Source organism: Pygocentrus nattereri, chromosome 30 (assembly GCF_015220715.1).
Source record: "Pygocentrus nattereri isolate fPygNat1 chromosome 30, fPygNat1.pri, whole genome shotgun sequence".
Classification (NCBI taxonomy): Eukaryota; Metazoa; Chordata; class Actinopteri; order Characiformes; family Serrasalmidae; genus Pygocentrus; species Pygocentrus nattereri.
In genome coordinates, this window is record NC_051240.1 from 18,508,229 (window position 1) to 18,521,595 (window position 13,367).

General features: G+C 41.2%; 1 protein-coding gene across 1 annotated transcript in view; it reads right to left on the bottom strand.

The window, feature by feature from the left end:
- The window catches only part of asic4b (acid-sensing (proton-gated) ion channel family member 4b), a 100,508-nt gene that overhangs the window by 74,468 nt on the left and 12,673 nt on the right, over positions 1-13,367 (bottom strand). The window lies entirely within an intron of this gene.

Genomic DNA, 13,367 nt, shown 5'->3' on the forward strand with positions numbered 1-13,367 from the left:
GCTGGGCAGCATGAGCTCCTGAGCCAAGAGGGACAGAGCGCGTTGCTCCACCTCCCTGTCACCGTCCCCACTCCCCAGCTCAGCTTCCTTGATTTAAACAGGAGGTGGTGCCCAGAGGCAGGGCTCAGGAATGCCACGCTGTCCACCACTCCCTCACGGATCTCCTTCTCCCCCCTCCTCATGGGGTATCTTCCTCACTTGGGGTCCCGCCTTCCTGCTGGCTCTCACGGCCATCATTGGGTCCCGGGGGACAGGCGCATGGCACACAGACAGCGCTGCGTCAATGATATCATGCAGAGGTAGTCAGTGTGGAAAAAAGGACTGTCTGGCTCGTATGATGGAGTGATACTGGACAAGCTTCAGAATGAGAAAGAACACTGACGCAAAAATCATGTCACTCTACTCCCACTCCTCACCACTCACTCACTCTGGTTAACATAGCTAAGCTATGCTATTGTAACTAATCAAAACTAGGCTGGTTTTACACAAAAGAACTGGCCATGGACCCAACCGTGCTAAGATGTTCATAGGCTGATGGGACAAGTGGACTAAATTGAATGTAAAAGTGAAAACCAATTCGAAATTCAAATGAATTTAAAATGAAACTCCACTCCATACAGTTCAGTGAACACAAACAACAAAACCATGCTTCATAGCAGTTGCTGCCAGGTTGGACGAGACCTTCAGAACATTAGGAAAAATCTGATCAACTGTAGTCACTAGACTGCTGGGATAGGCTCCAGCAGCCCCCCGCGACCCTGACGGAGAAGCGGATTAGAAAATGAATGGATGGATGGATGTAGTCACTATATAACGCTGCATTTCCAGATTACAATGCTATGTTACCAAGCAGGCTTATGTGGTTGTTGATGTCAACAGTAACAGTTTTTTTGGCCACCATGCCAATGTTAGCTTGATTATGAGGCAAAAAGAAACTGATCCATCTTAATGGATCTGCTATCCTTAGAACGCCCTCCAAATTGACTCATTTTCACAAAAACATGTTCTCTACAGTTTCTTTTGAGGTTGAATAGGATCTTTGCCAACATTCTATGAAGCTTGAACAACCCCACAGCAGCTGCTGTGAAATGGACGGGTCAAGTGATTCACACACCTAATAAATTGATCATGAACCGGTAGAACCGATTTGACCCCTAGTTTTCCTCGAAGCTTTACTGTATGCAGCTTCCAAGATGGATCGATGATGGATGGACCTCGTCTTCTTTCAGAGCGTTCTTCCACATCTTTTCCTCATCTCCCGGAATCACATTTCATTTGAATCACACTCTCGCAGATGTCCCAGGGATATTACAGTAGCCTGCCGGATGAATAGCTGGTGGGAGAAAGCCAGTGGGTGTTTGGCCATGTGTGCAAAACCATATCCCATCTCCCTGAGAGACTCTTCTCTTTCCATAATCTGCGCCTTTCTCCACTCCTTCGCCTCAATTACAGATATTCTTTTCAAACGAGGGGAAATTATACTTCGCACTTTCCATCAACTATCTTGGGCTGGAAGTTTGAGGTTTGGTTTGGAGAATATTCTACGGGTTCCGGGGTGTTTTTGATCCTGATCGCGCTGAGAAGAGGCCTTTCATTTCATACCCTTGGCTGGAATGCGGCCTGTCATCTGTTCAAACTGCGTTTTGCCATTCTTAATTAAACGGTGAGGTTCTGAACTCTTTATAATTTAGGTTTTGAACTAATTATGAACGAAGGATGTTTCAGAGCACAGATATGTTCAGCCACCCACTGAAACACAGACACTCTCCCACACACGGAGTGGCATGGGCACCCATTCCGTGCTGCGTGAGGCACTCAACACCCGACCGCAGGATGCTTTCAGTGTGGGTACACAACTCGAGGAGGCAGCTGCAGTGCCATTATTGAGCCTCCAGGCGAGCCAAAAGTGGGTCAGAACCCTGGGCCAGATCAGCATACCCTCACACAAACCCACAAGTGTTAGCCCACCGGTGTGAAACTAACCTAGTAGTTCATACTTTTCACCGATTTAACACACCTATGCAAATGGACTAGTTGCATAATGTAGCGTGATGTGTATCTTTTCTATACACCACATGATGTTTATATTTTCACTGTTTTCACATCTGCAGTTTTCTCCTTCACCATTCCCATCATTTCTTTGTTGTGTTGCAATCCATTTTACACATTTCTCTCTATTTTTATTGTTCGTTTTTTTGAATGTTGTCACAATGTCCTCCCACTCTTCCACGTGCTTTCTGTTTTGGTCTAGTCCGTGTGTTTTCTTTGTTTTGAGTCCTTCCCTGCTTGACCCCCTTGTTTTCTGACTCCGCCCCTGATTTGTTTCCCCTGTTATCCACCTGTGTCTTGTGATCCCTTGTGTCCCTTGTGCTACGTAAACCCTGTGTTTGCCCCTTGTTTTCGCTGGTCTTTGTTGTTGTTACTGTCCTTGTTTGCCGTTGGTTATTGATTGTAGGTGTTGGATGTTTGATGTTTTGTTTGGTTTCTCTACCGGCATCCGTAGTCTGTTTATCCTGTGTTTCTTTTTTCTCATTATGTCCGTCCCTTCTTATATCCATGTTGGCTCCCTGAACCTGGACTGTTTTGACCATGACCCTGGATTTGCCCTGAATAAATCTTGCTTTTCTCAGCACATGCGTCCACCTTTTCACCCCCCACCGTCACACATGTATGTATGTATGTATGTATGTATGTACGTAAACCACCTTTAGGCTTTTTTTTTGGGAATTTTATTCCAAGAGCAACGTTAGACAGCCTACTTAGTGTAGCAGTAAACAATAGCCTCACTAAGAGATTCGTTGTGGCTCTTTTTCGAGCTTTTCTCAAACAATTATGTTGGAGCTTTACTGCTTGGTGAAGCTGCAGCAAAGGCAAGCAAAAGTGAGTATCACACACAAACCGTGAGCTACGTTAATCTGTGAGTCAGGCTACCATTGGTACTGCACTGAGGAGGCTATCTAACATTGTTCACTGAAAAAACTGAATAATCTAAACGGTTTGCATGCTATATAAACAAAAACAAACACCAAAACTAAAATATATACAGTCATAATCAAACTTTTCTGTTTCTTCTATACACTTTTGCACATTTTAATGCTCAAATACTGTTTATTTGCTGGATTTATTAGAAGAAATATAGACTGTGAAACAAGTCTTGTGTAAATGTTGTGACATATTTTATATCTTATCACACACATATCATAGTATCACACACATATGGACACATAAACTGAGTGATTCAAAAAGATTCATCTGATTTCAAAGCGCCATATTTCTACAACCGTAAGGCTCCTAGGAACCAATCATAATCCAACTGTAAGAGGGGGTCACAGAGTTTCTGACCGGCTCCTTCAGTCTGAGAGGAGCTGAGACCCCTGAGCATAGCATTCTGCGTTCTTCACGTCAATAAGAGTGAATCCGTCAGAACTGAGCAGCGGGATGATCTCCGAAATCCCACTGAAAGAGCTGTGAGTGCAGAGACACCCGACACGCTCAATCCATTAATTTGACTGTGGTGTTGATGTTGTCTGTACAGCTGGAGGAGGTTCATACTGAGCACTTGTAAAATTACATAAACTTTATGCTCATTTAAACCATTTACAGTTCACTGCATTGATCTAATACAAATTACACGTGAAATAAATCATATTGAAATTGGATGAATTTTGTAGAGGACGTTCGCTTATTTTCAATCAGACCGAGGGTATTCAAACTTTTGCAAACAGCTGTATACAAAATGGAAAGCTGATACAGATGTGAATGTATCAGTTGACAAGTGCTAAGGATAAGTAAACAGATGTGTTGTTTCAGAAAAGAATACACATCACGCTACAATTATGCAAGCATGCAAGTACACAAGTAGCTCATAAATAACTTACTGACAAGCCCTTTCTTTGTCGTGATGGGAACGCTCACTCAGAGAAAACAAATACCCAATGTACACAAAGCTACTTTCAAAATCTCAGAATTGCTGTACTGCTAACTGTACACAACAATTCATTGATGTACTGCAGCACACGCTGCACAGTTGGGCATACAGTGCTCACAAAACTCATGAGGAATCTTTGGATCATTGACATCAAACCAATTTTTGTGTCCAAGTTCATTATCCTCCCAAAAACAATGTAATAAATATATAACATACATCAAATTATTCAACAGTACCTCGTTTTTTGTGAAACAATTTTCAGTACATCCATATTTATTTTAATTTCGTTTTGCCTCAAAGTCTAAAAATGTCAAATGGTGCAACCCATATATATATATACACATACACACACACACACACACACACACGCACTCACACACACACACACACACACACACACACACACACTCACCGGCCACTTTATTAGGTTAGTATAAGGTTGGACCCCCTTTTGCCTTCAGAACTGCATTAATTCCTCGTTCCTTTCTATCATCTGGAACCAGTCTGCCCATTCTCCTCTGACCTCTCACATCAACAAGGCATTTTCCTCCATACAACTGACCGCTCACTGGATGTTTCCTCTTTTTCTGACCGTTCTCTGTGAACCCTAGAGATGGTTGTGTGTGAAAATCCCAGCAGATCAGCAGTTTCTGAAATACTCAGACCAGCCCGTCTGGCACCAACAACCACGCCACGTTCAAAGCCCCTTAAATCCCCTTTCTTCCCCGTTCTGATGCTCGGCCTGCACTTCAGCAAGTCGTCTTGACCACCTCTACAGGCCTAAATGCAGTGAGTTCCAGCCGTGTGATTGGCTGATCAGCTATTTGTGTAAACAAGCAACTGAACAGGTGTACATAATAAAGTTGGCAGTGAGTGTGTGTGTGTATATATATATATATATATATTGTTTTACTGTAGTTTTGAGAATCTTTTCTTTTTAAACACACATGCAGGTCGTTGCAAGGCAAAACATTTCCCAACAGAAACAGATTTAACGCTATTTTACAATCACCAGATTTACATATAGAACCTGTGAAGATGCGTGTAGGTTCACTGGTGGTCACCCCGGTTCCTATCAGCACCACTGTAAAGAAATCAGCATCCATAAGTTTCTCTACACCATCTGCACCATTTCACATCAAACCACTCAGCATGACTTTATCCTCATTCTTCTTCTCAGAATGGGTCCTAAAACAAACATCCCCTGTACAGCCGATATTGTAGATGATATTTTTGTAGATTTTTTTAAACTGACGACTGCAGAACTGCAGAACTCATCAGACAGTGGATCATGTGTGTGCGAGGCGAAATGTTCCAGTCAGAGAAACACTTTGTGACAGAATTACGAAAACAGTTCAGGGCAGATGAATTTTTTACATAATAAGTTTTTTTTCTTTTTCTTTTCACACTCGTTGGATATTCGGGAGGAAACAGAGAAAAGGAATAGGGAAAAAAACCCTTGTCACATTAGGCAGGGACTCCAGCCATGCATTTCTAATTTGTGTATAGATGGAAACACAGCAGTCAAAGGACTTTTAAATGTGGCATTTACACTTCAGGCCTTCGATCCGAAAGCAAACAAAACTCCTATTAGCATTCAGAAAATGACAAGCACATCTCACACAAACAGGTGCATAAACACACACACACACACACACACACACACACACACACACCTACAACGCACACACACAAACACACAGACACACACACACCTACACACACAGAGATACACACACCTACACAAACACACAGACACACACACCTACAACACACACACAAACAGGTGCATAAACACACACACACCTACACAAACACACAGACACACACACCTATACACACAGAGATACACACACCTACAACACATCTCACACAAACAGGTGCATAAACACACACACACCTACACAAACACACAGACACACACACCTACACACCTACAACACACACACACAAACAGGTGCATAAAAACACACACACACACCTACACAAACACACACACTCACACAGACACACACACCTACACAAACACACACACTCACACAGACAGACACACACCTACACAAACACACACTCACAGAGACACACAGACACACACACCTACACAAACACACACACACACACACACCTACAACACACACACACAAACAGGTGCATAAAAACACACAAAAACACACACACACACCTACACAAACACACACACAATCACACAGACACACAGACACACACACCTACACAAACACACACACTCACACAGACACCTACAACACACACACAAACAGGTGCATAAAAACACACAAAAACACACACACACACCTACACAAACACACACACAATCACACAGACACATACACACAGACACACGCATACACAGACACACACACCTACACACACAGACACACACACCTACACAAACACACACACACGGACACACACACCTACAACACACACACAAACAGGTGCATAAAAACACACACAGCAGCAATATGGTACTTTCTACAGGGAGGTGTCTATCACAAACCCTAAGCCCTACATTTCAGCCTGTGAAAATAAATAAAATCGTTTTGTATTTGATAAAGTTTTTGGTTTTAATTTTAATTTAAAGTGGAGTTTGATTATTAAAATCTATCAAGGAGGCTCAGAAGAGTCTGAACTGGCTTCAGTAGCACATAAACCACATCAACCAGTTGCTAGAAACTGGGAGGATGAACAGGTTAAACGATTCTAAACCTGGAACAAGAACAGTCAAAGGCCAAGGAGGTATGCCTGTCGTCATCGATTGAAAAGCCGAGCTGAAAGCAAAAGACCTGCAGATGGACTGAGCCAGAAAGATGGTTCCAGATTAATTGTCCAGAGAGAGGATAAAAGAGAGAGAGAGAGAGAGAGAGAGAGAGAGAGAGAGAGAGACTACAGAGAGAATGAATGCAGAGGACAGCACTGCACAAAGGAAGAACTTCGCCTTGAAGAAGCTGGAATATTGTAATCAACAGCTCAAAGATCAGCTGCTGGAGAAGGACGAAGTGATACAGCAGCTAGAAAAGAAGTGGTATGCAGAAAAGAGAAAGGTGAAGAAGGCGATCGAGGGGTCAAACGAGCTTCGCTCCAAAAATACTGAAGCGCTTGAGAGATGCACGGCCTTGACGCAGAAGAAGCTGGAGGAGCTGGAACATGAAAAGATCATGAGAGCTGATAGTGAAGCTGGAGAAAGTGATAAGGTAGATATCGTCCTCTCAGAGGGTCCTGTGGTGGCTGTGAAGAAACAGGGGCTGCTGCAGGAGCCGAAGCAGAAGCAAGACTGCCCGATTGAGAACGTGAGCAAGAAGGAGTCCAACAGGAAAAGAAATCCTGAGAAGATGGAATAGAAGCAGAAGACCATGAAGGACATGAAGGGAAAGACTAGTGAGAAAAGTAGCTTCTGTATAAGACTGTGTTCGATACAGCAGCAGATAGTCTCATTGAAAAAGCAGTAACAGCATCAATGAACGCTTAACTTTAATGATTATCTTAACAGACCTACAATAAAATAACAATAAAACAACAAATAACTACAGAAACAGAAACTGTATATATTAATAAACAAACATGTTGAACATCACAGTGTCTAATATGAAAATAACTATTCAAAAAGTTGAAATGTTGATTTTTTTGACTATTTGTATAAACAACAACAACAAGGCCGTTCATAATCCTGGTGTCATAAAAATACATTAAAAGTAAAATATAAAATTTAAAGCTTATAGGTGAAATATAGTGCTGCTTTGGACTGTATTATTCATATACAGTGAAAATAAATAGAGTCACCAGTGCAAATTAGCCTGATATTTGTGGCGGTAATTTTGTGAGCACAAAGCACAAACAGGGCAAAAGGTTTCTCCACTGAACGCATATATTAGGGTATTTACATTAACATCTGACAAAGCTGTAAAGATGGAATAACTGCAGTATAAACGGTTTTGTCTTGTTCACAGCAACAGCACGGCATTAATGAATGAATGACAGCTCTTGGTTCAGTGCAATTAGTTATGATCTTGTTTTATTAAAGCACAATCACAAGAGTCAGTTTTTTGAGAGGAGTTTGATAAAATAGTGTAAATATACATTTTCAAAACTTATACTCATCAATTATTAAGACGTAGATATTTAAAAGGATTGTTTTATGATCGGTTTAAATCCAAGGCATTAATTGAGATAGTAATAAGCTAAATATTGTCACGCCTCAAACGGACGCTCCTAGTGTTGCGAACTACATCTCCCATGACACCACGGGAGAACACGTGACTGAGGACTTCCCTGCCCATCGTGGACTCCAAAACCCAAGAGTCTACAGGGGATCACGTGACCGGTGACGAACCTATGAGCGCTCTCAGTCTCCGGATTACTGACTGGTTTCACCTGTGTGGTCTTATCATATGACTGTCTTAGTTCAGTATAAAAGCCCGAGCTTTAGTTTAGGTCTTTGTGAAGTCTTGTTTCTCTTTTGAGCTTACTGAGCATTTTTGCTGCTTGCCATTCTTTGTGCTGTTCTGACCTCGATCTTGTTTTTCCCGACTCTGATTTTTTTGGCTTGCCCTTTTGGTTTTGATCGCTGGTTTTGGATTTGTGCTTTTGACCATTTTCGCCTGTTACTCCACCTTGTTTTTTGGACTGCCCTTTTGTTTAGTCTGCCTGGTGAGACTATCACCTTTGCGATCGTCTATGCTCTTCTGGTTTTGACCCCAGCCTGTACTTTGACTAAGACTTTGCTTAACATAAATAAACCCACTCTTTTCACTTTTGTCCACGCTTGTCTGGAACTTGCTGAATCCTCACAAATACATACAAAATCATCATTTATATGGTATTTTCTACAGGGAGGTGTTTATCCCAAACCCCCTACATTTCAGCTTGTAAAAATAAAAAAATAAGTTTTCTGTTTTAAAATGTGTTTTTTAAAGTTCATTTTAATTTATTTTAAAGTGAAGTTGGATGAATAAAATATCAAAAGTTTAATTTTTATAATTGAACATCATTAATTAAATAAAAAATAGTTCATCATTCCCGAAACACAGGGTTTTAATCCATGGGCGGGGCCTTATTCTAGCCACGCCCCTGTACTTTACAGCAGGAAGTAGGACTCTCATGAGTAGGTCCCTCATGGCCACATGAGCAGTTAGATCCCATTGTTTTGAAGTAAATGTGTCCCAAAGTCTGAAAATCGGTAAAAATTGTCATTACTGAAAAACACTTACTAATGAAGTAAACTTACAGCTGTTCAAAGCTGTGTTTGCTAGCCATTTACTGGTTAGCATTTGTGAATTCTGCTCATAATTTGCAGTCACTGTCAAAAAAGTCATCATGGAAACAACTGGCTTACAGTTTGTTACAGCCAGGAATGTTTTGGTAGTGACAAAAGTGAATGTTCAATCCTTTGTTTTAATGAAGTAAACACAGTTAAGGTATATGGTCACTAAAAGGAAAAGCAGAAGGATTTTAAGTCCAAGTCAGTTAAAAGTGCAAATTGTGTTTTTAGCCCATTTCAGTCAGTTCAGTAGAATGAACCATCCACAATCACACCCCGTGGACCTGCTTGGACCCTGTCTGTCGTTAGAGCTGAGGTGTGTTGTGTGGCTCATGAAGCAATCAGTGCGTGAATAACTTCCCCAGGCTTCTAACTTTGCTTAAGTTGTCTGCCATTACACTTGAATGGCTTATTGAGCGGCTCTAGGCATTAAAGACACAGAGAGTGTTTTATCGTACCGACAGCAACAGTCACTGCTGCCTCCTCTTTAGCATACATTACACGGATACGTACACACACACACACACACACACACACACACACACAGCCCCAGACGGTTTGAATGAGATGGTTCCAAATGGTGAAGCAGAAGATAAGCAACCACACTGAATATGACCCAGTGTCCCGAATGTAAAAGAGCCTTAGTTCATAGACTCCTAGCCAAAGACCTCAATCTGCTGAAGTTGCACATGTAAATTTTATACTGGAAAGCGAGATGATATTGTGGAAAGCTGCATGTGAACACGGTTAAAAATGCATTCTGCATGCCAAAGTGTTCGTGTCAAACCACGTAGCGCTATCCAAAAGACAAAAGATGCTGCCTTCAGCCTGCAGCTGTCATTATTAGATGCAATCTGCTCTAATTTCCAACCAATCTTGGGCCTGTAGCATTAGTCAGATTACTAAAGGCTCATTTATCATACTGGAAACAGTGGAATAAAGATTGAAGACAATTCCAAAATCATTTTACCTCATTAATTTTTATCTATCTATCTATCTATCTATCTATCTATCTATCTATCTATCTATCTATCTATCTATCTGTCTGTCTGTCTGTCTGTCTGTCTGTTTTGTCATATGCAAAAGTTTCAATACCCCTGGTCAAAATACATGTTTTATTGATTTTCAGGTTAACTTATCAGGGGTGCCCAATCCTGGTCCTGCAGATCTACCACCCTTGCAGAGTTTAGCTCCAACCCTAATCTAACACACCTGTTCCAGGTAATCAAGGCCTTCAGGGGCCTATATGAGCCAGGTGTGTTGGATCTGAACTCTCCAGGGTGGTAGATCTGCAGGACTGGTATTATACCCCTGCTCTATAGTTATCACACTTAAATAAGGCATTTGTCTATAAATTTAGCATTTTTGTTTATTTGCTAAGTTTAAGATATTGGAAAACATGTAAAACATAAAATAAAAAATATGCCATAACTTTTGCTCAGGCCATATTTAGTTTTTTTCCCCCTAATATGTTAAATTCAGCAAATAGACAGTTAAAATGCATTAAAATATGCAGAAGTTGTTTCACCACAAATGGATAGAAATATTTCATCATATGATAAACCTGATCTGTCAGAATAACTCTGCATTGATTTTTACTTACTCGTCCCTCTAGGTCAGCGGTCACTAATAGGTGGACCACGGTCTGAATCCTGACCTATAGGCTGTCCCATACAGACCTGGACCTATAAATGATAAACTATAGAGACTTATTTAATTTAGACGGAGTGGTTCTATTTTAATTGGCGTAGCTTTTTAGCCTTTACAGTAGCTTTAGTGGCCCAGGAGACCCATCCACCCATCTGGCCATCCATGCGTGGTTATTAAGCTTTCCAACATGCACTTTTTTCTACAAGCCATGCAAAGCAAGCATTTCTAAATAACATTGAAAAAAAGAACTTAACAAGCAGATGTGGCCATTTTTCCCCAGATAAAGTAGTAAATTCAGTATTATTTGGAGATTTGAACACACTCTATCTGAAAACCATTTCATCTCCTGTGACTCATGAGGATTTTCTGAGTTTGGCAACTCACTCGAAGAAGACTCTTATCAACAGCATCGTAGAGGATGTGAAGCTGAACAAACAAAAAAAACAATCCGATCCGGAAAGACAGCTGGAGAACGCACGTCATCAACACACACGTCAAAATCCGCACAAACATTCCAGCAAATCAGACAATAAGCGTCCAATTAAGCTCGAATGTTAGTGAAGAGCGTCTGATTCTGCAGGAGAATAGGAAATAAATATAAAATTCTGCCTTTGTCAGGGCTAAGCTAATTTAGTTGAGAACATTCAGAGAGGGCTGAGTGGTTTGCCAACATCATGTAGCACTCGAGCATTAGTCATCAGCTGTCTGAGACTAACACGTCCGGTGGACGGAGATTTCACTGCTGAAGTTAAAAGCCTGAAAGCTTGGCTCCTCCAATTGTTTCAGCCAGCAAGCTGTAATCGAAGACTTTCTGGGCACCAAGGGCCCCAGACAATATGACTTAAAAGAAAAAATGAACAACTAACAATGCTGCATGTTACTATGGCAATCCTGCAGAGACAATTCTGCGAGTGTATGTAATGTGTGGTTTAATTGATTTGGTGGCTTTCTCTTTTGCAGAGAGTATCATTATATATACTTAAGGCAGGACTATAATACGGTGCTAATACTGGTCATTAAATACAGTACGGGCAGTTGAGAATACTGGAACCATGAAGCAAATTCAGAGGCTCATGTGTACTACTTTATACAAGCGTTCATGGGCAACGCTTTACCAATGTGGGACCATAAACCACAGTAAAAATGCAAAATGTCTAAAACCAGTATTTTGAGCAGAGGCAATAATACTGGGTGACATGCCATTTTTAATAAGGTATTTTGACCAGGCATAAAATTATGACCACCTCCTTGTTTCTACATTCATTGTCCAGTTTATCAGCTCCACTTACTGTATAGCTGCACTTTGTAGTTCTGCAGTTACAGACTGTTTCTCTGATATTTTGACCCCTTTTACCCTGTTCTTCAGTGGTCAGGACCCCCATGGACCCTCACAGAGCAGCTGGGGTGTTAAAACTCCAGCAGCATTGCTATGTACTTGCACACCACCACCACCACGTCAGTGTTACTGCAGTGCTGAGAATGATCCACCACCCAAATAGTACCTGCTCTGTGCAGGTCCATGGGGGTCCTGACCACTGAAAAATTATAATAATCAACTAGAACTTCCTACATTAATTGTAACTCAGACTCAAGACCTAAAGCAACACTATGTAAAGTTTGGGGATTTTGGAGACCTCTCTGGTGGAAGTGTGTAATTGCATGCAATGTGTGGAAGAACATCTTGTACCACTGGTTGTGCTTTGGATCTCTTCGCCAAGCAGATATATCTGATGATTGTGAGCATGTTGAAAGAGGATCCACAGAGAACTTGGAAATCAAAAGATGGTGAAGAACATGCGTTCCAAGGTCATAAGTAATAACTATTTTCTCACCATATCTTTATCAGAATTGCTTTAATTTTGCATTAGTCCATAGTCCATCCAATATCTGATATTGGTATGGGGATACAAGGAGGTGAGTGAAAGCATGTCCTACTTGAACCTGTTTGACTACATAAAATATCTGTGTTACATTTGACCTTGCATTACATTTTCTCCCCTACATTGCAGTTATCTGTCTGCTTCTAGCTGCCGTGTGCAGAAATGTAGCAAGTAAAAACGCTCAGCAATAGAGAAGGTGTACTAAAACATGCTACAAACAATATTATGTATATAATGCTGTCAGTCCTGCTAAACATAATGTAAACATCAATATCATGGTGTATACCATTCAACATTGATGTCAATACCGATGATATATTGTACAGCATTAATAGAGAGAAAGGAGAGCTCAGAGCTGAATGTATTGGTGCTACTTCAGATCTACAGCATGAGTGGACATGTACTTGTCTGAGTACTTGAGAGGTAATTAGTTAAATCCATGTGATATGAGCACCAGGACAGAGTCATCCATTACTTCCCTGGCTTGGGAGAGCTTTGATTAATGTTTTACACGACTTTCACTAATTTATGCAGCTCCACTGTGGAAAATCAAACACGCAAAAATCATTAGGGTGCCAAAGGACAGCGATGGGAGCGGGGGTCGATCCGCATTTCGAGTTTCCGACGACCTCCA